At 41.2% G+C, this 26,164-nt stretch overlaps 1 long non-coding RNA gene across 1 annotated transcript; it reads left to right on the top strand.

Annotated features, from left to right (window-relative positions):
* Positions 1–1,044: 1,044 nt before the first annotated feature.
* Positions 1,045–23,171, top strand: LOC133466862 (uncharacterized). Its single transcript, XR_009785059.1, has 3 exons — positions 1,045–1,145; positions 5,056–5,178; positions 22,818–23,171. It is a non-coding gene; the product is annotated as an uncharacterized LOC133466862 (long non-coding RNA).
* The last annotated feature ends 2,993 nt before the right edge of the window (positions 23,172–26,164 follow it).

The following is a 26,164-nucleotide window of genomic DNA, read 5'->3' as shown; positions in this document are numbered from 1 at the left end:
TAGCGGCCATATCAATATTTACACGGCAGGAATCCCAGATCTTGGGGAAGCCTATTTTTGTCTGCAAAAGAAGAGTAAACTAGTAGAAGAAGAAGTGACAGACTGGGAATTCATATTGAGGTTGAATTAAAAAAAAAAAAAAAAAAAAAAAAACGTGTATAAGGAAGAAAAGAAGCTTCCTTGTGATACTCAAATAGCTCTTGATCATTTCTAATCAATTATGTAGCAAACAGCAATTATTGAAATATTTATACGCACGGTCACAATAATTCAACTTGTGTCATGACTTAAGGCCCCGCTGAGATGTTTGTGTTTATTATTTAGTAGCTAGCGAGCCGACTGCGAACACCTGAGTTAATAAAAGCGCTATTCATGTCATAGATATTTTTAGGCAGGAGGTTTGTCATAGGACAAGAAAAAAAAAAAAAAAAAAAACGGAATAAATCAAGTCAAAAGCTGTGAGAATAAAGTTGGAACAAAACAACAACATTTGTTAAACCTCAAGAATATATTTACAATATTACGGGAAACAGGAAGTAACTTACAAGAGACAAAATTGTAATATGACAAGAAAAAAAAATGTTGGGTTAAATATTGCAAATACAAAAAAAGTCAGTAATTTACAAGCATAAAGCTGTAATATTGTGAAAATAATATAAGTTACGAGAACAAAGTTGTGATGTGAAAAGGGCTGTTAACTTCCGAGAATGAAGTCACATAACAAAAAAAGAAGTTGTTATTGCATGGATAACGTAATAACATAATTTAAAAAAAGACGTCAGTACAGTAAAATCGCAATGTTAAGAGAAAAAGTTTTAATATGATAAAAAAAAGTCTCAAGTTACGTAAAGTTGTGAGGGGAAAAAAGTTGTTTGGTTACTTTTCGGGCTTTGGTTACATTTAGGGCTGTGAAAAAAAATCGGCTAACTCGGCCAAGTCGGCCACAAAAATTGATCGATGCAAAAATTTCTGCCTCGAGACAATAAAAAGTGTTATTAAAAGCATATTCGCTACACCGGAACCAGTTTGCGCCTCCCGGAATCCGTTAGCCGCTGTCCATGTTTACCACACGGACATTTGTTGCAGACGGACGCACTGTTGGACCAGTGGAAAAGCATTGCCAAAAACGACAGATTAGCGGCCAAGTAAGTGATTTTTTAAAGACAATAGTAGATGTCTAATGTACATATAACATGATGTATGAGTGATCTGAATGGTAGTTAGCGTTTTTTTTAATCCTAAAAATGCTAATCGCTAGGGCGCTAATGCTTTTCGCGAATGCTAACCGAATGCTAACCGTTTAGCAAAGGCTGACTTTGTTGTCTCCAATTCTGTACAGAGTTGAAACCATACACTCAGTACCAACGTATGCTGTACAAGGATAAAAATCCAGCCCTCATAAAAGAGAATAAAATGCAGGTTAGTAGTCATAAAATAAAATACAAATAATAAAAAACATATATATTTTTGGAATTTTATATAGGGGCAGGAGGCGAGTACTCGAGTAGTCAACGAAATATCTATATAAAATTGATTCTAAAAAGATTCATTAGTGACAGCTCTAGTCACTGGTAAAATTGTAATCTTACAAGGAAAAAAAACAACAACATTAAATTACAAGAATCAAGTTAAACTATTACAATTACGGGACTAAATCTGTAATATGACCCAAAACATTTTTTGTTTCTTTTCTTTCAAGCAAAAGAAGACGTTAAGTGGTGAGAATAAAGTTGTTATCTTAACAAAAAACCTGGAAATTATGGAAATTAAGTTGTATTGTAGTTACGTGGCTAAAATTGTGAAAGTATAAGAAAATATTTGTTCAATTACGAGAATAACAATGCACTGTTACGAGAAAAAATCGTTATCAGAAAGAGTTGTAATATGATGAGAAAAAAGTTGCTAAAATTGTGTTGATAAAATTGTAATACAATGAAAAAAGTTGTTCAGTCACGTGAATGAAGTTGTGATATGACGAAAACAACATTGAGTTACGCAGAATTACGAGAATAAAGATGTATTGTTACTATACAAATGTGCTTTTTACATTTTTTTTATTATTCTTATTATTGTTTGCCTAAATAGAGGCGTTTGCGTCCATGTCGTTTCCATGACGACACACAGACGCTTTCCCTACCAAAAGCCTTTAAATGTTGGTGAATGGAATCAAAGCAGGACACATAAATAAAAAGACTACGCAATGTACATTATTGTACATTTGGTTCCGTTTAGTGGGAGTGAAAGCGAGCCAGAGAGGGTTATATTTTTTTGCTCTATTTTTTTCTCTCCCCACCAACCCCCCCCCCCCGAAAAAAAATAATAATAAAAAGGCATGTTTGGAGAAGCCAGAGACGTAAATACAAAGTTGCACTTAATTCAGAGAACTGTGTTCAAAGTGGGCTGCAGTGCATCGGGCTCCTCTAATCACGTCTCATCCATAATGCATGCGCAAAAACTGACAAGATGCCCTGCAAAAAAATAAATGAATTGGAAAAAAAAAACATGCTTACTTTTTTTTTCAACCTTCCCTTCGACGGACAGCAGCTAAACTTCAGCATTTAGCGGTGGTACAATTTTAATGACATAAAAAAAATTATTGATGTGATTGCTCGGGGGGATGATGGTCGCGGCGGCCGCGCTGAAATAAACTTAAAAAAATTTGCACCGGATGAAGGATTTAATCGAAATTCACGATCGATGCGGGCGCATTTATCATAAAACATCTTTGTTTTGAAAAGTGCTCCTCTGCGGGTGATTGATTGACTGACAAGTCGTTCTCGTTTTAAAGTGATTTATTCCCCATTGGAAAGAATGTCAACTGAATTGTTCCACCGTAAAGCCTTTATTTTCTATTCGACAAGGCTATGGCCTGACTAAATGAAACTCCTCCACTCACTTCAACACAGTTCCTTGTAAATTCGTATTCAAGTGTAAAGAGAACTTAACCACTGCATAATAAAACTAAAATAAAGTAAAAGTAGTCACCTTTAACCAATAATAACAATGCTAATGTTAAAAAGGTATCAAAACCAACGCATGGTTTTGAAAAAAAACAACATATTTTGTCAAAAGAAAGCAAAAAATCTATTCTTTTTTTTTGACAAAGGAGTATTAAGATTGCAGTGATTATTATTATTTTTAAAATTTTGAAAATAAAGCTGTAAACATGACAGGGTAAAAAGCCAGAATATCACAAGAATAAAGCTATAATATCACAAGAAAAAAAGTCGCAAAAATGTTTAAAAGTAACATTTCTTTTTTTTTTATTCTTACTGTCACAAAAGTGGAAAGTTAACCCCTGTATGATAAAACTAAAATAAAGAAAACTCATATATTTTACAATTGGAGGAATGTGGGCAATAAAATGCAAAACCGAGAAAATAAATAACAAAATAAATAAACAAGCCACTGTAGAAGCAGCAAAAGCCCCAGCAGTACCTTTCATAACTGACAGAGAACCAATAATTAGTGTGTGCGTGTGTTTGTGTGAGTGTGTGTGTGCGTGTGTGTTGTGTGTGTTGTGCGTGTAGTGTGTGTATTGAAGGCTCGGTATGGGCTCGTGTTTGGGGAATGGCTCCATGCGGACCCGCTTGCTTTTCCTGCTTTCTTGCTCTGGCCCATATACTGTACTGTGTATTCGTGTGTGTATGTGTGCGTGCGTGCGTGCGTGTGTGTGTGTGTGCGTGTGTGCGTGCAGCGCTACTTTCTTGTCTTCGTGATAAATAATGCAGCGCTGCCAGGCCGCCGGGTTTCCAGTTAAATAGCAATTTGCTTAACCAGTGTTCCCAGTCACTGCCAGCTGCACTCGCACTACAATCCTATATTCATATGTATCATTATAAACACGCTCTCTGCTAATTACACTTACAGATCTATACGTTTCTGTCCGCAAGTTGCCGGAATAACATTGTAAAATGACGACGAAATGACGGAAAATACATTAAATTGCAAGAATAAAGTGGGAATATGATGAGGGGGAAAAATGCTATGAAGTTACGTGGTTTAAAATGACAATATTACAAGAAAAAAGCTGTTAGGTTATGAGAATAAAGTTGTAGTATTAGTAGAAAAAAATAGCTGACTTTCAAAAAAGAAGTTGTAATATTACAAGAGTGAAAAAAAAAAAAATCGATCACAAAGGGATACGTTCCAGACCCAGAGGTCAAAATCTGCGATATAAAGACCACATCATTTTTTTTCAATTTCTAGTTTAACATTTAAACTAACTGAAACACACTTAAATTTAATAAATCACACTTTTAAAAGTATTCCTTGGCACCTGTTCTCACTCTCTCTCTGAAGAAACAGACTATCATCTAACAGAATTCTCGCTTACACAGTTCTCCAAACGAGAGGCAAAGTTTGCTTGCTTTTGTCACGCCCACTTGAAGTTTACTGTAAAACTGAGACATAAAACAAAACAAAAAAATTACTAAAACACCGAAATGTTCAACCAAACCATATACATTCATCCCCAAAAAGTCAGTTAGCTTAATGCTAACATACAATGCAAAATGCAACAGATGGGCTAACATAAATTGTCAACACAACCAATTTCTGAAAAACTTAACGTATATGAAGGAAATCTTTAACTTAGGAGCAGATACTTGATTTTACTTCCCCCGCTTTACTCGTGTTAACTAGCAAATTTTTCAGCGTCGGTCCGAACGTCTTGCGGAGGTTTCGATTTGCGGACCCGGTTCCTCTGCCAAAGTCGAAATCTGCTTCCACCCTCCCCCGCCGTCAGGAGAAGGAGCGGAATTTGAATTCATTGAGGGATTTTTTTACGGGCGGCGAAGCTTGTCGGGTAATTCTGTTAACAAAAGGTATCCTTAGATGGAATTAAATATTTATCCGCTCTATGAATAACAATTGGAGGGGAACGCAGGGGGAGAGGCGCTGTTTACTTTTTTCACAGGGTTTGCCTGGCAGGACTCTGTTGCGCATTCCATCTCGCGGAGATGATTGCCGGATCGGTAGGTGGTGGTTTTGGATGGCGAGGGCGGCCATTATGCGTGTTACTAAAAGCCGTGTTCACGCTCTAATCCTCCACAGGAAGGAGCGAGCCCGAGACTCCCAAGGCTCAGCGGGTACTCGGCTTGACGTCCCGACCTGAAGCTGGGGCGCTCGCTGACCCTGTAATGGCATCTGTGCAACCGCCACAAGACTCAACGTGAGGTGAGCCAGGCCTCAAAAAGCAATGTTTTCCTTTATTAGCCTTAACTATATCATGAAGTCAAGGCACATACACTACTCACAAAAAGCTAGGTATATATGGCGGTGAAATTTCTGAACGAATCTAAAATGCGCTATAATCCTTATATGTGAACTTCATTTGACCTTCTCAAAACTTTTACATGTCCAACTTTTCCATGTTTCAGGACTAAATTTTGCACAACTTGCTGTTCGCTAACAAGTAGTAACAATTCACAACAGGTGTTTGTTCTGGAGGTGTCAGAATTAATCGATTAATGGTTTAGAGCCATTGTTTAACCTAAAGTTGTCCAAATCCAAGGAATTTTGGTCTGATTTCTATGGTCCTCTATGAAAGCAGACTGATTATCTTTCATGTTTAAACTGATTATCTTTGATGTTGAATTAAAATAAGTTTTTACTTTTTACTTTTTTTTTTACTTTTACTTTGGTTACTTTGGAAAACAATTAACATTTTTGCCTATTTTCTGACATTACAGACGCAACGGGTAACTTGAACATGATTCATGAAAAAAATAGTCAGTCTAATCCATTACAAAAATAATGGTTATTTGCAGCTTTACTATGAATAATCTGCGGTTGAGATGTAGTTAAACCCGAAGCTGTCATAATGCGTCTTTTTGTTGACTTTGTTTTGATTACATTTACTTTACATCATGTTCTGTCACAAATTGGGTTTTTGACGAGACAACGAGGCACACCTGGACTAGACACAAGTGGTTGGAGGGAGCTGATTGGTAGACACAAGGAACAGGGCTGACGAGAATGGGTGGAAACAAAATCCAAACAAGAAATACAGTAACATGAAACTAATTTAAATTGAATCCAAAGAAAGTCAACACAGATCATCAGACAGTTTTCTCCATGTTCATTTGGCAATTAAAAAAATGAAAAAGTGAGTCATTGTTTTATTGTTTCGTTTTAAATCGAACACACAAAAACGCAAATACGCAAATTTCCCGTAAGTGAATAAGTGATTTCGCGAATGCAAAACTGCGAATATGCGCGGGTCGACTGTACTTAACAAAGTGTATTTTGATAAGTTGAAGTATATTTTAATCAGTTTAAATGTGTTTAAAGCATGTGGGAAGAACTAACAAAATGCTTTTTTTTTTTTTTACTGTTCTCTGTATCACAAATGTTCAACTATTGTATGTGGGTCTGGGTCACTTGCGATAAACGGGGGTTCATTGTATGTCTGTTTTAAAACTTATAAGACAAGACAACAGGCTCTGAAGAGGACTGGTGGAGAAGTGCGACCAGCCCGGAAGTTGTGCAAACTAAGGCGTCAGTGTTTGTACAAAAACATTGAACATCAGTGTTTGTATTAGTAGATCTATCGCATCCGCACAAAAAGAGATTTGCATTGTGTTTTTGAAATTGGGAGGGTTTGTTATGAGAGGCGTAAAAGCAGACAGATGCACAGCAGGCCTTCATTGTTCTGCGGCGCGAAGATCCCAAACTCCTTTTTCGGTCCTTTGTATTCCTTCCCGGTCATAAATAATGGATCGACCGGCTCTGATGACATTAACGCCTGAGATGAGCTTAATAAGCGAAGCAGCCCTGACTGAGCTGAAGTACTCTGCGGCCATTTTGAATCAAACTAACGTGGTAGAGCGGGGAAAGGAGAAATATTGATTCCAAATAAAGTCAGACGCTTTGATTCGAGAGTCGGTATCAGACGCACCCGAGAGTACGACCTGTTGTGGCCACTGCAACTTAACATTAAACTTTAATCAGCCTCGCTCACAGGATACACACCCTCCTTTTTTTTTTTTTTTTAATGATGAATTCTTTATTTTAATTTCCCCAAGCGTTGGCCAAACGGCGAGTGAGGTTTCCACACGCGCGGCAAAAAGGTTTCAATCGGCGGCCTTTGATCGCGCCTAATAATATCCCAGCGGTTGACGGATGAAATGGAATGATGGCTCTTTGATTCCGTATCGAAGTATTTGACGCCTTCCTCTGGAAGATTCGAAAAAAAAATGCATATGTATGTACATCGTCATTCGATTCAGGAGCTTTACAATTAGCGTTATCATAAAGATTTCCAGATGGGAAAATTCGACCAACGTTAATAAGGTCCACGTTATTCGAAATTGTATACCTTCGATACACAAGTTTATTGGAGGATCCAGATCTACCCGCGACAGGACCATATACAATTTTGGGGATAGTTTTATTCCTCCCACACACTTTAACCACATTTAAATTACTTGAAACACCAAAAAACATACCAACTCATATGCCGGTAACTAAAAAAGTCTGCTAGCTTAATGCTAACATACCAATGCAAAACACCATAGAGTAGACAGCGTAATGCAAATGAGCATAGTCATTATGTTAATTATGAACCTTCAAACAACTGCTAGTCATAACACATACAGCAAACAGCAGCGTTTTTGAATATGGGCAACAGGGGTCGATCAGGGGCGGCAGTCTCTGGGGGGCGGCACGCATGACGAATGTATTTTGAAAACAGTTTTTTTGATCGTACAGTGACTCGTCTTGATTGGCAAGATTTCCCATCAAAAAGGGCCGCTGAAAATATGTCAGTGACGTCTATGATTAATCTCCCTTCGAGTCGACTTTCATCACATTACTGCATAGTTGACTACATAAAAGACTGTCGTTAGTCGTTCAACACCTTTTTATATTAAGTTAGCGTCTTAAACTTTGGACCATGTTTATGTCACTGCCTTTTCAATGTAGTAGTTTTGAACTATTTTTCAGTTCACAAAACTTGCCGTGAAAGATTATTTGCTTGCGTTACTCCAGTTTGTTCTCTTCTTCCTAGGGTTTAACCCACAGGAGTCAAACTGGTGGCCCGCCACCTCATTTTATGTGACCCGTGAAAACAAATCAATATTGCTAATAGTGTTCCAATGTAATCCTGTTGAGATATTTTTGTTACCATTCCCGCTTTGAAAAGAAATGTAGGACTTAAACACATCTTTTTAGAGGCTTCTGATTTTACAACTAGTTATTCATCAATTTGCTGTGTATATCTAATTATATGAGGTGATAATTCCACAGTCATAACGGCCCTCCGAGGGAAGTCATAACTACAATGTGGCCCGTGACAAAAGTGAGTTTGACACGCCTGGTTTAACCCAATAAAATATTTGCTATGCAACACAAGATGGTCACATTTCTTTCCGAGTGGTGAAAATTGATTCCTTCAAACTTGCACTCCGACAGTACTTTGGGAGCAGCTGTCAGGGTATTCCCGTAACCTTTTTTTTTTTAAAATGAGCGCAGAGTTGCTGAGTGTGCGTTTTTCGAGCTGCATTTTAATTCATGGGCTGACCGTAGCAGTTTATAACCGTTTCTTTGAGGTATTAGAATTGCATGGTGGTAGAGTGTCAAAGGGGTGGAAAATATTTGGTACATTTACAGAAAGTTGTGAGTAAATTTCCATGCCAATTTAATATGGGGAGTTTTGGGAATATTCCAAGTTTGAAACTTTAGATTAGTATGATTTTCTGGGAATTATCCGGGAATTGAGTGTTTTTAAATGGTGTCAGATTCAAGCATAAATGTCAACATTTTGTTTTGTTCTAGGCAAATTATTGGATTTTTGTAACCCTACATGGTGGGCCCTGTGAAATTCTCTGGAGGGGCCACATTTGGCCCACTCGTCTAGTCTTGGAAGGTCTCGTGTGTTCTAGTTGCGAGCAAGTAACGTGATGTCCTCTCCGATTAGCGGTGCCGTCTGTGAGTGCACTAATGCACCTCGCTATTAGCATGTTTCTCCTGGTTGCCACGGGCATCCTAACGACACCCCTCCCACCCCCCGGGCCCCGCTTACTCACCGCCGCCGCCACCCTGTTTCATTGTGTCAGGACTCATAAACGTCAGATAGCGCCGGGGCCCATTCCGTGGTAAGAAGCAGGGCGTGGTACCAGGGGCTGCTCAGTTTGTCGATGGATCTCTTGGATGGAATTTCCATCCACCCGTTTTCTATACCGCTTATCCTGTAGAGAGTCGAGGGTGAGCTGGAGCGTATCCCAGCTGATACGTTGAGTGAAAGGCGGACAACTCACTTGACTGGTTGCCAGTCAGTGACTGTGTGGATGAAATTCGGAAATAACGATATATTTTTGTCATTTTGGAGCAAGCATATAGCAAAAAAAAAAAGAGTGTAATAAACATTGTTTAAAATGTTATGAAATATTGGCTAATGAATGACCATTAAATTGATTGTAAACAAGAAAATTTTTATTATTTTTATTTGATTTGGTTTTATATACAGATCTTAACTGTTTGTTCTTACGTCTTCTATGAACGATCTCCCCCAGGTGTCTGTTTTAAAAATCAAATGTGGCCTATGAGTTCAGAGTTGCCCTACCCCTGGGATACATTGAGGTGGGTTCAAATTCACAGGTTAGCAAAAAAAAAAAACAGCACCTCCACACCAATAAAAATTTGGCTGGGCCTGTCGAGTCTGTTCAATCATAAATCGACAGGAGGGTTAGAAGCCTGTGTGCCTAAAGAGCTTTGTTGCCATATTAACGCATGTCTGGCATGAGAGAGGTGCGCGTGGTGAGGAGCGAGGCATGAAAGGATGGTGGTCGGAGGTGAGCTCCAAAAGCCTTCACGCCCCCCACCCTTTCTCCATGTTCTCCCACCTACTATCACATCTCCCCCGTATTACTTTCTTGTGAAAAATCGCCCCGAGGCGAGGCCCTCTCCTGGGTGGCGCACCCGCGAGCGGAGCCCTTGTTCCTTCCATCATCGGAGGCCGAACCCGAGCTTTTAGCGGGATCGACCTCCGAGGCAACCCTGACGTCATGCGCCGCGTCGGGCCAGTCACGTGGCGCGCCTCGTTCCTCCTTTCCCACAGCTCAGCATTCAGACACACTTGGAGGTGTTTAAAACGCATAATCAGGATCTGATTTGGATTAAATTTAATTATAACGTACAGCAAATTTTGATACGAGAAATGACAAAAATAAACACAAATGGTAAAATTAGCTTAGCTTGTCGCACGCCTTACCTCTGGACGCTGTGGTAATTCTGTTCCATAGTCTCCACTTTGCTGCAGAATACCCTCAGTCTCTTCTGGGATAAAATGAATCACATTTCAGCTGCCTTCCGAGAAGTACATCCATCCATCCATCCATTTTCAGAGCCACTAGGGTCGTGGGCGTGCTGGAGCCTATCCCAGCTATCATCGGGCAGGTACACCCTGAACCGGTTGCCAGCCAATCGCGGGGCACATACAAACAAACAACCATTCGCACTCACAGACACACCTACGGGCAATTTAGAGTTGTCAATTAACCTAACGTGCATGTTTTTGGGATGTGGGAGGAAACCGGAGTGCCCGGAGAAAACGGGGAGAACATGCAAACTCCACACAGGCGGGGCCGGGGATAGAACCCCGGTCCTCAGAACTGTGAGGCAGACGCTCTAACCAGTCTCCCACCGTGCCGCCGAGAAGTGCATGTCAATTAAAAATATGAAAGTAAGTACTAAAATGTATTACGCTAGTTTACCATCCATCCATCCATCCATCCATTTTCTGAACCGCTTCTCCTCACTAGGGTCGCGGGCGTGCTGGAGCCTATCCCAGCTGTCATCGGGCAGGAGGCGGGGTACACCCTGAACTGGTTGCCAGCCAATCGTAGGGCACAACTATTCACACTCACAGTCATGCCTACGGGCAATTTAGAGTCTCCAATTAATGCATGTTTTTGGGATGTGGGAGGAAACCGGAGTGCCCGGAGAAAACCCACGCAGGCACGGGGAGAACATGCAAACTCCACACAGGCGGGGCCGGGGATTGAACCCGGGTCCTCAGAACTATGAGGCTGACGCTCTCACCAGTCGGCCACCGTGCCGCCCTGTCCTCTTTCTCCTCTCGGATAAATGTGTTCAATACAGGAGAACCTTGTTCTCCATTGTTGCCGTTTGGTAGCACGTCTCGTTCAGTGCCTTTCAATGTGGTGTGATATTCAGTTTTTTTATTATTGTTTGGCCATGACAGAGTACACTGTTCCTACTCTATGAAACCTGAAGAACGCTCCTCTAAGGTTTATATTGTGATTTAGGAAACCCTCGCCTATAGTTTGTAGCTGAAGAGCCGCCAAATACATTTTTCTGCAGGCCCCAAATGGTCTTACATAACGGCCTTTACTGAGGCACGGTGATCAAATCTCATCCCGGTACCTCGCGATGACATAACAGGCGCTGCGAGGGGGCGAGATCACGCAACCGCAGCGCACACGGGACCACGAGCCTCAGCGACTGCGTATGTCCTATATGTATGTGACATCTTTCACATCGCTATTGATCTACAGGAGGCTGTTGAGGGCCACACATCCCAAGCTGCGTTTCCACATAGGTACAGTACGGCGAGCTCCTCCTTGTCCTGCAATCCACCTCTGGCAGATCTTTTATTTAGCCCGCTGCAGCAAACGGCTCCTCCTCATGAATTATGCAGCTGTGGGCCCTCGGAACAAGCTCCAGGCCGACTCTACACCTTGTGTGTGGCTTAAAATATAGATAAAAGCCCAACAGCCGGCTGGCTACATTCTCTTTTTTTCCCTTCTTCTCAAAGCCCAAGCAGGCTGGCAAGAAGATAGTCCACGCGGCAATTAGGCGCAGCAGTTGGTGGAGAATCCGTAGAGATGCATTCCGGCTGATTGCAGGAGCAGGATAAGGGTCCAAAAACTACAACGCGGCAGAGCAAGAACAACACCCCTATGTGTTATCCATTGCGAGATGAAGGGCTTTGAGTGTCAGCATGGTTTTTTTTTCTTTAACCACGTGCTGCGTGAAGACACTTTGTGTCAGCGAGATGAGCTTCAATTCAGCTCCCGCTTATGCCGATTTCATAACAAAGCTTACGCAACTTCTCCCAACTGCAACGGCTTATCGTTAGCCGAAGGAGGGGAAAAAAAATTAAGCCCGGTTGGTTTAGATAAAAGTGATGGTATGTAAAACACCATGTGATGGTGTGGTTACAATAGTACTTAAGTTGGAAGTCATAATCATCATTTCTACTGAGCAGGAGCTTAAAAGACCATGTCATTTTCTTTTTTCACTATGTATATTTTGGGTTTTTGGAGTCTCAACAGACAAACAAACAAACATCTCAACCACATAGAGAAGGGCTAGCCCTCCACCAAAATTAACCGTGAACACAGCCAGGCCAGCGGCACGGTGGACGACTGGTTAGAGCGTCAGCCTCACAGTTCTGAGGACCCGGGTTCAATCCCCGGCCCCGCCTGTGTGGAGTTTGCATGTTCTCCCCGTGCCTGCGTGGGTTTTCTCCGGGCACTCCGGTTTCCTCCCACATCCCAAAAAACATGCATTAATTGGAGACTCTAAATTGCCCGTAGGCATGACTGTGAGTGCGAATGGTTGTTTGTTCCTATGTGCCCTGCGATTGGCTGGCAACCAGTTCAGGGTGTACCCCGCCTCCTGCCCGATGACAGCTGGGATAGGCTCCAGCACGCCCGCGACCCTAGTGAGGAGAAGCGGCTCAGAAAATGGATGGATGGATGTTACTTGGGTGACAAGTACAGTGGAAGCCAAGTTAACCCAAGGATGCCATTGAGAAAGACACAAGCGAATACTACTGCCAAAATATATTATTCCCTTACCGTGAGTTGAAATCACAAGACAATATGGGACTCCATACCTATCTTGGTGACTAGTTCAGTATAAGCAAAGCCTAACAGTGCAATAGTATTTCCTCAGTAAATGTCAACTTTTTGCGTTTGACATGAATGACGTCTTCATTATTCAAAAGTGAACACGGAAACTTAAACAGCAGACGACTGTGATAGCTCAGTGTGCTTATGAATTGTTTAACAATAAATCTGTGCTACACGGCGTTAGCGTGGCCACGCGGATTATTTGAAGAAGAGTCGCTGGCTGCGAATTCAATAGTGAATATGATATCATACAACAGCCGGTTATCTATTCATGGTGCCATTAATGAATCATAGCTTCCCCCTCTTTGACTTTATACTCCAGACATGCCCTCTTTGAATATGTCATAAGCTCTTATTCTTTTTTAATGGCCTGGCGTAAGCTTCAGACAAACACAAATTTGCAAACATGACGCGGTGCTGAAGGGGAAGCTCTTGACAGCGGATTTGATCATGAGGTAATGGCGTAGGTATGACTGTCACACGGTGAGTTTGATGAGGTGACGTAACGCGGCAATATGGCCAGCGTCTCGCTCTCTACTACTTCAGGTTACATTATTTATACTTTATACCCGCCAGGCTCTTTAAGGCTCTTTTTGCATCACTTTGCGAGGTTGGAATATCACAGTGAGCAGAAACACCAGAGTTGCCATCATTAAACCTTTACTAAACTGTACAAACCATTTTTAATGTCCTGTAACGAGACAAGTAACCTCTGGATCATGCAATAAACCAAAAGGTAAAACGGCTCACGCTTGAGAGACAGAAAATGAATAAATTACAATTACTCACGAGTTATAGTGGTACAAAAGATGGTCGTTTTAGCTACATACTACATGCTATTTTAGCGCGGTAGAGTTAGCGTGCTAAATTAATTGTGTAAAAGATTTTTTTTCGAACTAGCATTCATCTGTCTGCATATTTGTTTCGGAAGTTAGCTATTAATTATCTTATGGGTTGGTCGTTGGAAAAAGTTCCACCTGTAAAGGGGTCCCTGGACCCAGTTTGAGAACCCCAGAGCAAACTGGATGAGAGTGACTCAAGAGCACTTCTATCCGTTGCAGAAGTCGCTTTATGGCAACGTCAATATCCATCCATCCATTTTTGGAGCCGCTTCTCCTCACTAGGCTCGCGGGTGTGCTGGACCCTATCCCAGCTGTCATCGGGCAGGAGGCGGGGTACTCCCTGAACTGGTTGCGAGCCAATCGCAGGGCACATACAAACAAATTCGCACTCACATTCACACCTACGGGCAATTTAGAGTCTCCAATTCATGCATGTTTTTGGGATGTGGGAGGAAACCGGAGTGCCCGGAGAAAACCCACGCAGGCACGGGGAGAACATGCAAACTCTACACAGGCGGGGCTGGGCATTGAACTCCGGTCTTCAGAACTGTGAGGCAGACGCTCTAACCAGTCGCCCACCGTTCCGCCGCAACGTCAATAAAAAAACAAAATAACAGTCACAAGTCCCTCTTTAGCTCAGTAAACACCGCCCGGAGTCCACTAGGATAAATAATGCACGGTGATGACGAGGCACGGATCTGACGCCTCTGTCGCTAATTTATTGATTAGCCCCTCCAGATGACGAAGGTTAAGTGTCAATCAGAGGATCTGAGCGGCGTAGAGAGAATACAATTTTCCCCTCTGATGGCTGGATGTATTATTAAGTGTTGTGCTAAGATGCCGCTTTGGTTGGGGAAGCGGGAAGCGCCTCAGAGGGGGAAAAGCATAAAATGAATAAAGAAGCCAAAAATGTTTTTAATGTTGCAACAAAGTGGTGCCACGCAGAGACGACGGCCTCGCACCATGTTCTCGTACAGCTCTATCTATTGTCAACTTCCTTTAAGTTGAGTTACAGCTAGAATGCTACCTCGAAAGCTAGCTAGTCAATTAGTATTTAACTCTACTACTATGTATCGAGTTAAGTTAGATAGCTCTCTCGCTAAGTAGCTAGCTACCTGGAAATTAGCAAGCCACCTATCTATCTATCTATCTATCTATCTATCTATCTATCTATCTATCTATCTATCTATCTATCTATCTATCTATCTATCTATCTATCTATCTATCTATCTCTCTCTCTCTCTCTCTCTCTCTCTCTCTATCTATCTATCCGTAAAGCTACCTATCACCTAATTATCATTTAACTGTCAATATATTTACAGTATCTAGCTATCTGGCTATTTAATCGCAGCGGTAGTTGTTATGTGTCATACTCACCTCTAGGGAAGCTCCAGAGATTCCACAGTATCTGCAAACAGGTGTGTGCAGGTAATAAAAGCCAGGTTTACGTGCAGACTTTTTTGTCATTCCGATTGAAATCCTTCCAATTAAAGATCTCTGGTCAACTGTTTACATGTGACGTGACTTATACCGATCTGATGTTTACATGGGCCACTTCTTTCAATCAGACGCATGCTAACATGTTGTCAGCTATGTGGTGCTTTAGTGTCCGGATAACGACTGAAAGTAGACCGGGATTTACAGTATGTGTGACAGTAAGGTAGGGTTAGCATTAAGCCTGTTAGCCACTAGTGTAGCTTAGCACCAGCTGGCTAACATAAGTTTGTAGCTAGGGAGGCTAGTGTTCAGATACTTGCGCCTCTAAGCTCTTATAAGTAAACAATAGCCTGTTTTTATTTATGTTGTTCTTCAGGAAAAAAACAACAAAGAAAGGAAAGATGTGTAGCTTCATGGAGAGGAGAGCCTTGGGGGAGGCCTTGTCACTCCAACATCTGCTGCAGTGACAGGAGGCCCCGGTGGTGCAGCTGCTCTACTGGGCCCTCAAGACCACCCCAAGCGGTCAAAAAAGGGCCAGTTTATAAACACTGAAACGGGAAAAAGGTTGAGGCTGGTAATCAAGTCGCGTTCTAGCTCCCACCGCAACACTTTTAAATTTCCACTTCCGATTCCTGACCTGCCGTAATTGACCCGAGAGTGACCTCCCGTCACCTGCAGCGTGGCGGTGCTGGCAGGTAAATTATTAATAGCTAATATCATTATGTAGGCTCTGCTTGTCATAACAATCCTGACCGGCGGAACGGGGGGGAACTCAATCTGCTGCCCTGCCCCTTGCGCAGACAATGCCGTTCAATTATTGATACCGACTAATTGGCGACAGGAATCGCCAGGCGGGGTTACTTTTGTCCCCCCCACCCTCCTTCACATTTTGCACCACTCCTTCAATAAAATCTTACGAGGAGGCTGCCCCCACCTTGCCGAACCCTGTGTCGGCAAATTAGCAGAGAGCGCGACCCCGCTTGCTTTTTTCCTCCCTTTTCACTGAGAATTTAAGATTCTCCCACACCCCGTCTTCACCCCGGCCGCTTAATTAAATAAGAAGTCGAGGTAGATTTTTTATTTTATTTATTCGTGGCACGTGGCGACAAAGGTTTGATTGAGCAAAGGGTACTGGAAGTGTCTGGGGGTTAATAGAGTTTAATTAGGGTCAGGGTGACGGTCCACGGGGGTCTTGCTGTACACCTCATTAACACAATGTTCAATATCAGCTACTGCAAGGACTTGAACCATTTTTCAACATATTAGAGACTTGTCAAACTAGCGGGGCCACTCGGTAAGGCACATACCACCGCCACACCATATATAGATATCACGAACAACTCCATCTTATTGTTGGTGACCTTGAAATCCATCACCGGGCACTAAAATAACATCTTCGCCTGAGAACAATGCCAATCTGTCATTGGGCATCCCATTTCTCACCAGAATGCCTTAATGATGCCTTGTGATTTCATTGTACAGATTCAAGACACCTTGTGCAGGATACGGAAAAGCAGCCCCAGACCATACATAAAATTGTCAGTACCCCTAAAATCCCACAATAATCAACAAAATAACTTGACCCATGAGCAGAGAAGTTTTCTTTCAACGTTCAGCACATGTGACTCCAGAATGCCTTGATAGTCTTGTGATTTCTTTGTACCCTTTACGGCTTGAAGAAACCCTGTGCTTGATGTAGCGAAGCAGCCCCCAGGACATAATCTCTTATGATGTTGACCCATGACCTCCAATTGAGACAGAGTTTTTGGATACGAGGCAGCACATTTCACCCTCAGAATACCTTGAAATTTGAGTGCGCATATTTCTGACGCATCCTGTGGCAGATGCGGAAGAGTAGCCCAAGAACATATACACATAGACAAAATTGGATTGAATTACAATAGTCACTAAAATAACTTGGCCCATGATCTGAGACAAAGGTTTCTGACACTCAATAAACACATTTTACGCGACAAACACTGTGCCGGATGCAACAAATTAGCCCGAGAAGAAAACAGTACGCGTTATTTTATTTGTATGCTTCACATCTGTAAACATTGAGCCGCTGTGAAGCTTGGATCTGTTGTACAATGAAATCGCAAGACAATCAAGGCATTCTGAAGTGAAAAAGGTATATATGTCTTGGGCTGCTTTTCTATATACGGCACCCAACTTCAGAATGCTTCCTCGCATCCGGCACCGGGTGTTTTCAATCTGCGCAGAGTCCAATAAAATCTCAACTCGATCGAGGCATTCCGGATTGAAAAGTGCTGCCCTGTGTCAGAAAACGTGGTTATTTTCTGGGTCTGTTTTTGCTGCATCCGGGACGGGGTCGACTATACACATGAATTGAAGTCACTCTGGCCTGCTGTATATTAAGTGAGACTTGACTGGCATCTATTTAATGTTGCAGGCAGTGGACTGTGCATATGGCGTATATAGTGCCACTCTGGTTCTGGCGTACAGTATCACCCTCCAATTTCCCATTGAAGCCCGTCTCTTATGGTCTCACACACACACACACACACACACACACTCACATATGGGCCTGAGCGCTAAGTGGGCCTGCCATCTTGCACTCTCCATCTCTGGGCCTTTTCCACATGGGCAGCGTCCAAATGGGTGATGATGCTGAATCACATGCTAATGTTAATGTATACGCTGGGCCTCAGCGGAATAGCCACGTCCCGACCTAAGAGGCTCCCGAGCCCTAATCTGCTTTTTAGGGCCCCGCCGCAAACACACATCTGCATAATCGGGGCGACAAGTGTGGAGAGGGTGGAAGTGCAATGGAGGGAGAGGACGGACGTCACGTGTGACGTCATCACGCAAGTAGTGGCCACGCCTCGCTAGACCTCAGTTCAGCCAGCATCAAATGAATGCCAATTTGGATCTCATGGGACGGGTGTTGGACTCCTTTTACTGTAAGATCAATTAAATATTATTTTGTTTAATGTGTCTTAATAATTAATTGAATATCATGTAAGAGATGATAATAAAAAATATTCAGAATTCTTTTATTATCAGTCATTATTGCTATTGAATATTGAATTAATATTTTTAAATAGCATAATTTATATTCAAATAATAATAATATTTATAACAAATGACATTTGGGATGCTCACTGCTGGAGCCTATCCCAGCTATCTTCAGGCGGGAGGCGGGGTACACCCTGAACCGGTCGCCAGCCAATCGCAGGGCACACGAAACGAACAACCATTCGCACTCACATTCACACCTACGGGCAATTTAGAGTTGTCAATTAACCTCGCATGCATGTTTTTGGGATGTGGGAGGAAACCGGAGTGCCCAGAGAAAACCCACCCAGGCACGGGGAGAACATGCAAACTCCACACCGGCGGGGCCGGGATTTGAACCCTGGTCCCCAGAACTGTGAGGCGGATGTGCTAACCAGTCATTCACCGTGCCGGCTATATTATTATTATTATTGCATTATATAATTGTGTGTGTGTGTGTGTTTGCGTGTCAAACATGAGCTGGCAGGCCAACCTTGTGTTGTATTGATTAGTTAACGTGTTGTCGTTGCCGCTATATCGCGAATAGCTGGGAAATTAAAGCGCACTGTCACACAATTCTGCACTTCTACTGCATCAATAATTCAAACTCCTCCTCTTACACACACACACACACACACACACACACACACATGATGAGATGAATAAGAGAAAGTTTGACAAAAATACACATGGACATGGAAAGAAAAGAGACACAGTGACATATTTACAAAATCCCATTTCCCCTGTGACTAAATGGGCCTCCAGCAAGTAGACCGAGACACAACGATGAAGAGCGCAGGGAAGTCATTTGGCGACAGCAGGAAGGGATCCCGACAGAGGTGGTAAAAGTAGTCACACTCGGCACTTAAGTACATGTGCACGAAAAAAGAAGAGATTCTGGTAAAAGTTGAAGTTCTGATTCAATTCCTTTACTTAAATAAAAGGACAAAAATACTCTGAAATGTAAACATTTATTTTTACTGCCAATATTTTACAAATATATATAAAAATAGATGTTTTTTTTGGGGGGGGGGGGCTAGAACGGATAAATGGTATCTCCATTCATTTCAATGGGGAAAGATGATTTGAGATACGAGTGTTTTGAGTTATGAGCGTGGTCACGGAACAAATTAAACATAAGTCAAGGCACCACTTTATTGGTACTCTACTTTCCACCACTAAATAGCGACTTGACAGGAAGTCGTAAAGCGACTGATCTCCGTCTTTACACAACAAAATACTTTACCCCCCGCTCCCTCCCATCCTCAAGATTTCCCCCCTTCCCACCCTCCCATCCTCAAGATTCCCCCCCCCCCCCCCCCCCCCCACACACACCACCACCCCCATCCACCAGACTTCCAGCATCACAGGCGAAGGAAGCTCCATGTGATCAATAATAGATGCGGCTGTCTCCTACACTGCTGCTACATTAGCTAGTGCAGGGGGCTACATTCAACTTGATGGGCTTGTTAATGCGTCCCGTTGGGGGTACGCCCTCCTACCAAACGCACGCACGCACTAACACCCCGATGGATGATGGATGAACTAAGCACCCCCCCCACCACCCGCCCCCACACGCCCCACTATGCCTCCCCCCCCCCCCCCCCCAACGTTGGCATGCGCTTGGTCTAATGTAGAAGTCAGTGGGATAGACAGTCAGGTCTGAAGGCGTTTGGAACAGGAACAGAGATTCTAAATTCATGAGGTCAATAAAATAATTCTGTGCTGTAGTCGTGTTTATTGTAGAAGAAAGCAGTCTTTTTTTCCCCCCAGAAAGTCATATATATTTAGGAGAAAATATGCATTTTTGAGAATTTTTATGTATTTTCTAAGACAGTCATATATATTTTTTGAGAAAATATGCATTTTTGAAATGTTTGTTTTCCGAGACACAAATTTGACTTTCTAGAAAAGATGACCTCTTTCTCTTTCCTCAGTCAAGTTTATTTTTTACAACAGATATGACCACGGCACAGATTTATTGACATTTTATTCAAAATATGTTCGAGAAAATGTTTTTTTTTCAATAAAATGTCATATTTTTCTTTTTTTTTTTCGAGAAAAATCTTAAAAAAGAAGTCCTAAAAGAAAATAAATTAAGTTGTATTTTTTCCAGGAACTGTTGTAGTTGAATCAATTATTTTCTATAGGAAGTCATATTTTTCGAGAAAAATATTGAAATTTTAACAACAAAGTCCTTAAATTCTGTCATAGTTGTGTTCATTTTAAAACAAAGTAATATTTTTTCCAGTAAATATGCATTTTTTTAAAAGAATCTTTATGTAATTTTTTGTGGAGAAAAAACATCACTTTGTTACTACTCTCTGTGACAATACCTACGACTTCAGCAAATAATTCATTTATCAACATATTTTTCAGAAAAATGTTTCCTATACAAAGGTTGTATTCTTCTAGAAAATGTCTTTTTATTTTATTTTTCTAGAAAACAGTCATACTGTACTTATCTAGAACATTTACAATTTTATTCCACAAGAAAGAGTTGTAGATTTTCTGTTAATTTATAATTTAAAATCCACATTTTTCTAGAAATGTTAATATTTTCTAGAATATTTTAGTACTTTTTCTAGAAATACTTTGTTTTTGTCAATTATTTTCAATAGAAAAAGACTTATTTTCTTGACAAAAGTTTGACGTAAAAAGTGATTTAAAATATTAGCAAAAACAAAAAACTTATTTGTCCCAAAAAATACGTTATTCTCGTGTTATTACATTTTTTTCTCAATCAAATGAGACAATGTCTTAAAAAAATACTTAAATCTCATCTCATTAAAACATTTTGTGAAATTTGTTTTTTTCAACTGAATTCTAACTAAAAGTATGACTTTTCCTATACATTTGAGGGTTTTTTTCTTGAAAAAATACATTTCCTTAAAAAATGACAGATTTCTCAAAAACAAAACTATTTGATTTAAAATACAAATACGACTTCGCAAGATTGCGCCTTTTTCTAAACCTTGTTTCTCAAAATATGTATTTGCTTCTTTTTTTGTATGTAATATGTAAATATGTACTAATACTTGTGAGCTCATGACAAGAGGTGAGCAACAAGATCATGAAGATCATTAGTACTGTTACTTCTCTAGAGCGCTGTAGGTCTTGGTTAGACCTCCCCTCTCCATTAGAAGGGCCCGGTGGTGCCCCGGGGGCGCCCCTCACCGCATCTTCTTCCGCCACGAGGCTGCCGTGACTAAACGTCAGAAACATCAGAGAATGGAAATGTATTTCTCTTTTGATTGCTTTATTCCGCGTCTTCATTGGCCGTAATGTTGCGCCCAAAGCTCGGCGGGATCGGCATTAATGCATAAAACAGATATTCTCTAAAAACATATGTCAAGGTGATGCAATATGCATGCGCTTGTTAGGATGCATCATGTCTGCCAATGCCGCACGCACCAAATATTATGCGGGGATACACGCCTTGCCTATGTTTCATCTTCTTTGCACATTTCAAGCAGGGAAACTGAAGACAGGAAGCGATCGTTGCAATTTGTTCGCACAGGAAAAACATGAATTAAAGAAATTTATATGAAGAGATTGAAGGTGTCATGTTAAGAAAGCGTTTTTTTTCACAAGAACAACGTCAGTATTTTAGACAAAAAGAAAATTATTATACTCCAATAATAAAGAAGTTAAGTTTAAGTTATCTTACAAGACCCAAAGGAACATGGAACGCCAAATGGTGAAAATAAGCATTCGCGACAAGAAAAGATGCAGTTGGATAAGACAGCAGACCCGAGTTACCGACGTCATTCAAAAAATCAAAAAAAGTACAAAATCCTAATCTTCTGACAAAGTTGTTTTTTTCCGAGACAAATGAATTGTAATCTCATGAGAATAAAGTTGTCATTTTTGACAAAGGAAAAAATCTCGTGAATTTGAAGAATATTGAAATTTAAAGCTATAATATATATATATATATATATATTTGTTTAAAAAAAAAGTAATTTTCACCCAAGCCACTACAACAGTAGATGACAGAATGCTGATTAAGCCTATCATCTTCTGACACATCTTGCTATTTTTTTCAATATTTAATTTCTTATAGTGACTATCCTATACATTGCCGTGCTGGATCTCTTGGTAGCGCTCTAAATTGACGTAGCGGAAATGATGTATTTTACCTACCAACAGTCAGGCCCATATATGGACAGCGCGCAGGTCGACTTAACCATAAAGAAAGGAGAACCGTGCGGGGTGGAAGGAGGGGGAAGAGGCCGGACGAGCATTTAACCTATGTCGTATCGAAGCGACGAAGGTGTTGGTGTAATTCTGAATCCCAACGTTAGGGGGCGCCAGAAATCGCAGATTGTAGCTTTAAAAACAATTAAAGAAAAACTATTTCAACTTCGACATTGGGTGATGAGGTTTCTGTTGACGCCTGAAGTCTTACTGCTTTAAACGTGAGCCCGTGACTTCCTCTTTTTCCCCCCAAATAATTGTCACAAAAAAGCCAAAGAAAAAGCAAAAGAGTTCAGCCGTCGCTCTCGTGAGGTTCGACCTCAGTCGCGTTGGACTTTTCTGCAGGGGCCATTATTCCACAGCTTTGGTTTCAAACATGCAGATATATTCCTGCCGTGCTCATTTCCCGTGTTCCCCGTCTTCTCTTTTGCATATGAAGCGCGAGGTGAGTCCGAGAGACGCGAGGGATCAAGACCCCCCCCGAGTCGAGCGGCATGCAGAGTGGGGGAACGAACAGGGTGCCTAATTGACGGCCCTTTAAAATTCCCGCAGACGAGCGATGGTGCTTTTCATGTGGGGGCCGCTCCAATAGAGAAGAGTGACGAGTGACAAGGAGGTGAGGAGCACACAGGAGACCTGCTGCACATACTGGATGATTCGGGCGGGGCGGGGGAACATGTACAATAACTTACGATGGCGATAAAAAAAATTCTCCTTTTCTCAAAACTGTCCAAAACAATTCCCCCCCCCCCCCCAAAAAAATATGACTTGACTTTATTATTACCGCTGTTTTTCTCGATGCGATTACAACTTTAAAAACAACAATGCAATTCCCCTCACCTCCAAATAAAATATCTTGATAAAATAAGACTATATCTGAGCTTTTTTCTCAAAAAAATTACAAACGATTTCTTGGAGGAAAAAAAACGTGTAATATTCTTGAAAAAAATGATTATATTCTCGTGCGATCGTGTCTTCGTTCTTGATGGGGCAAGACGAGGCAAGATCTCAAAAATGTCAAAAAATATTGAAAAAACAGATTCTTTAGGATAACTTTTTCCTTTTTTGGGGTGGAAATTATTATTCTCACACACACACACAAACACATATATATGTATATATCTTGATGAGATTTTTCAAGAACTTTCAAGAACCTTTTTCATAAGGATCATTTCTTGAAAAAAAAGACTATTAAGGGAGTACGACATTTTTTTCTCTCAAAAACTTACAAATGAGCTCTTAAAAAAAAAAATTTCGCGCTAAGAAAAACCATGTAATTCTTGAAAAAGTGTGATTTTATTCTCCTGTGATTTTGACTTTTTTCTTGACAAGGTAAGATTAAAATGTCCCCAAAAATCATGGAAAAATAAGACTTGTAATGTTTGATATATAACTGCTTCAACCCCCAAAATTAGAAATTTTCTTGCAATACAGATTTTATTCTTTTGCACTTATGACTTTCTCATCTCTGGAAACTTAAGTTTTGTTTAAAAAAAAAAAAAAAAGACTTACCCAATATATGATTTTGTTTTCTAAGAAAACGAAACTATTATCATTTTTGTAATGTTTTTTCCTCAATAAGATTCCAAGTTTAAAAAAACAAAAAATAAGGCATTTTTCTTGGGGAAAAAAATTATTTGAGTCTGCTGCGATAAAGATTTTTTTTTTCCTGTACACAAAAGACTTTTTCCTCTAAAAAATATTACTTTTGCCCCAAAAATATGGCTTTTTTTAAATCACAATTTTCCGATTCCCCCTTACACTATGGCTCAAGTAAACTTGGGCAATGAGCTATATGTTATTTCACAAAGTCAATTGAAATGTTTTTTTAAAAAAATATTATATGTTATGAAAAGTTGCGGGTTAAATATTTCCCTAGGTGTAGAATTTGAAAAGTCCGATACGGCCTGCGGGTCCTCCAGCGATGTTTCCCTTCGACACGTGGTGTTGGCTTACAGGTGTAGCATGTTCTGTTAGCGTGTGTCAACAAAGGTTCTCAGTATTGATCGCACCCCCCTGAAGTTGTATGATGAGCACTTCGCTTGAGAGAACAATTAATTGTGCATGTGATCGATGTTCATCCAGGAATCAATGGACACTCTGTCTCTATCCTCTTGTCTATTCGCTTTGTGTGTGTGTCTGTGTGTGTGTTTGTATGCATGATAGCGCGTGTGTATGTGTACAGTTCTGCACCACCCGAAACTAGAGTATTACCACAATATCAAATGCTTCAGTGAAATTAGTTGAACATTTTAAAAACCAAAAAAATGAAAAAGTTTTATAAATAAAAATCACATTATGTTTCAATGAAATGTTTCATAAAATATGCCATTTGACATGAAAAAAAAAGAAAATATATTTCGAACAAGAAAAACAAGGCTCTTTTCTAGAAAAAAAAATTCCACCTTTATAAGAGTGTAGAATGTTACGGAATTTTCTCGGGAAGAATTAATCCTTGCTAAAACCTCGAAAAATGCATCTTTTTGTTCTTTTTTTTGCGGGGGGGGGGGGGTTCCAACAATACAGTCATAAAAATGACCATGGGTGAGGCAAGATGTCTTCATTGCACTCATATCGCATCTCTCTCGCTTTCGCTTTCATACGCATAAAAAGCCAACGCTTCTGCGCCCCCCCCCCCCCCCCCCCCCCCAGCTGCCAGCTCGGGGACGATTCCGCTCGGTGCACACGGAAAGGCAGGAGCGGCCCTCCTGAGTGCCACAGCGTGTCCATTTCTCCCGCCTGCAAATGGCCCCCTCGCCGGCTCGCACGCACTTACGCACCACCATCCCTTTTCTGAAACGTCGCGTGGTCATATGTAGGAAAATGGAGGGTGTGACAACATACCTGCTGACAGTATGTGGAGCGCAAGGAAAGAAAAGAAATGACCTCACCGTGAATATGTCATCAATATTTCAGCGGGTGACCAAGAATTGTTTGGTTCTTCGGTTGAATTTTGGGCACACCCCCTCTTATCGAGGGAGGAAAACACCCACACTGATATACTCTTTATACTTTTATGAATTTACTTAGCAGGACGGTCTTACGCCTGCAATTTAATTCCTTAGTCGACATCCAGGAATGGCTTGGCTCGAGCGGGAGTCAACCCGGGTGGTAATGGAGTGGTTGTCTTTCACAGAGTGGTCTACGTGGCGGATGGTAGAGTGGTTGTCTTTCGCGGAGTGGTCTATGATCCGGCTGGTATGCAGAGTGGTTGTCTCTCATGGAGGGGTTTCCAACCAAGGTGGTACAGTGGTTCTCTTTCAGGTAGTGGTCTTCAACCTGGGTGTTTAATGGAGTGGTTGTCTTTCATAGAGTTGTGTAGGATTAGGTTGGCGTTTTATAAAATTGTCTACGACCTAGTTGTTAAAGTGGGTGCCTTTCATAGAGTGATCTATGACGGACGGGGGTGGTTAAGTGTCGTCTCTTGTAGAGTGATCTACGACTATGGTGGTAGGTATAACCGTCATCTCTTGTAATCATCTAGACCCAGGGTGGTCACGTTTTATAAAGTTGTCTACAGCCCGGTTGTTAAAGTCTATGAGCCAGGTGGTAGTCTTTCGTAGAGTGGTCTACAGCCCGGGTCTGCTCTCGTAGAGTGGTCTATGACCTGGTAATAGACTGGCCAACATTTTCAGATGTCTTTGCGTTTTCTTTATTGCTTTGAATCTTGAAGCCCAATCTGAGCAATCAGAGGTTTTTTTTGTTGTATTTTTAAATTCCTTTGTCTCGTCTGGGTCTCTTTTTGAGTCTTTCGTTCTTCAAGTCTCAATAAACGATCTACACAAA

The sequence above is a fragment of the Phyllopteryx taeniolatus genome, chromosome 17 (genome assembly GCF_024500385.1).
Source record: "Phyllopteryx taeniolatus isolate TA_2022b chromosome 17, UOR_Ptae_1.2, whole genome shotgun sequence".
Classification (NCBI taxonomy): Eukaryota; Metazoa; Chordata; class Actinopteri; order Syngnathiformes; family Syngnathidae; genus Phyllopteryx; species Phyllopteryx taeniolatus.
The sequence above is the reverse complement of the archived record's forward strand: the minus strand, read 5'-3'. Positions and strand labels throughout refer to the sequence as shown.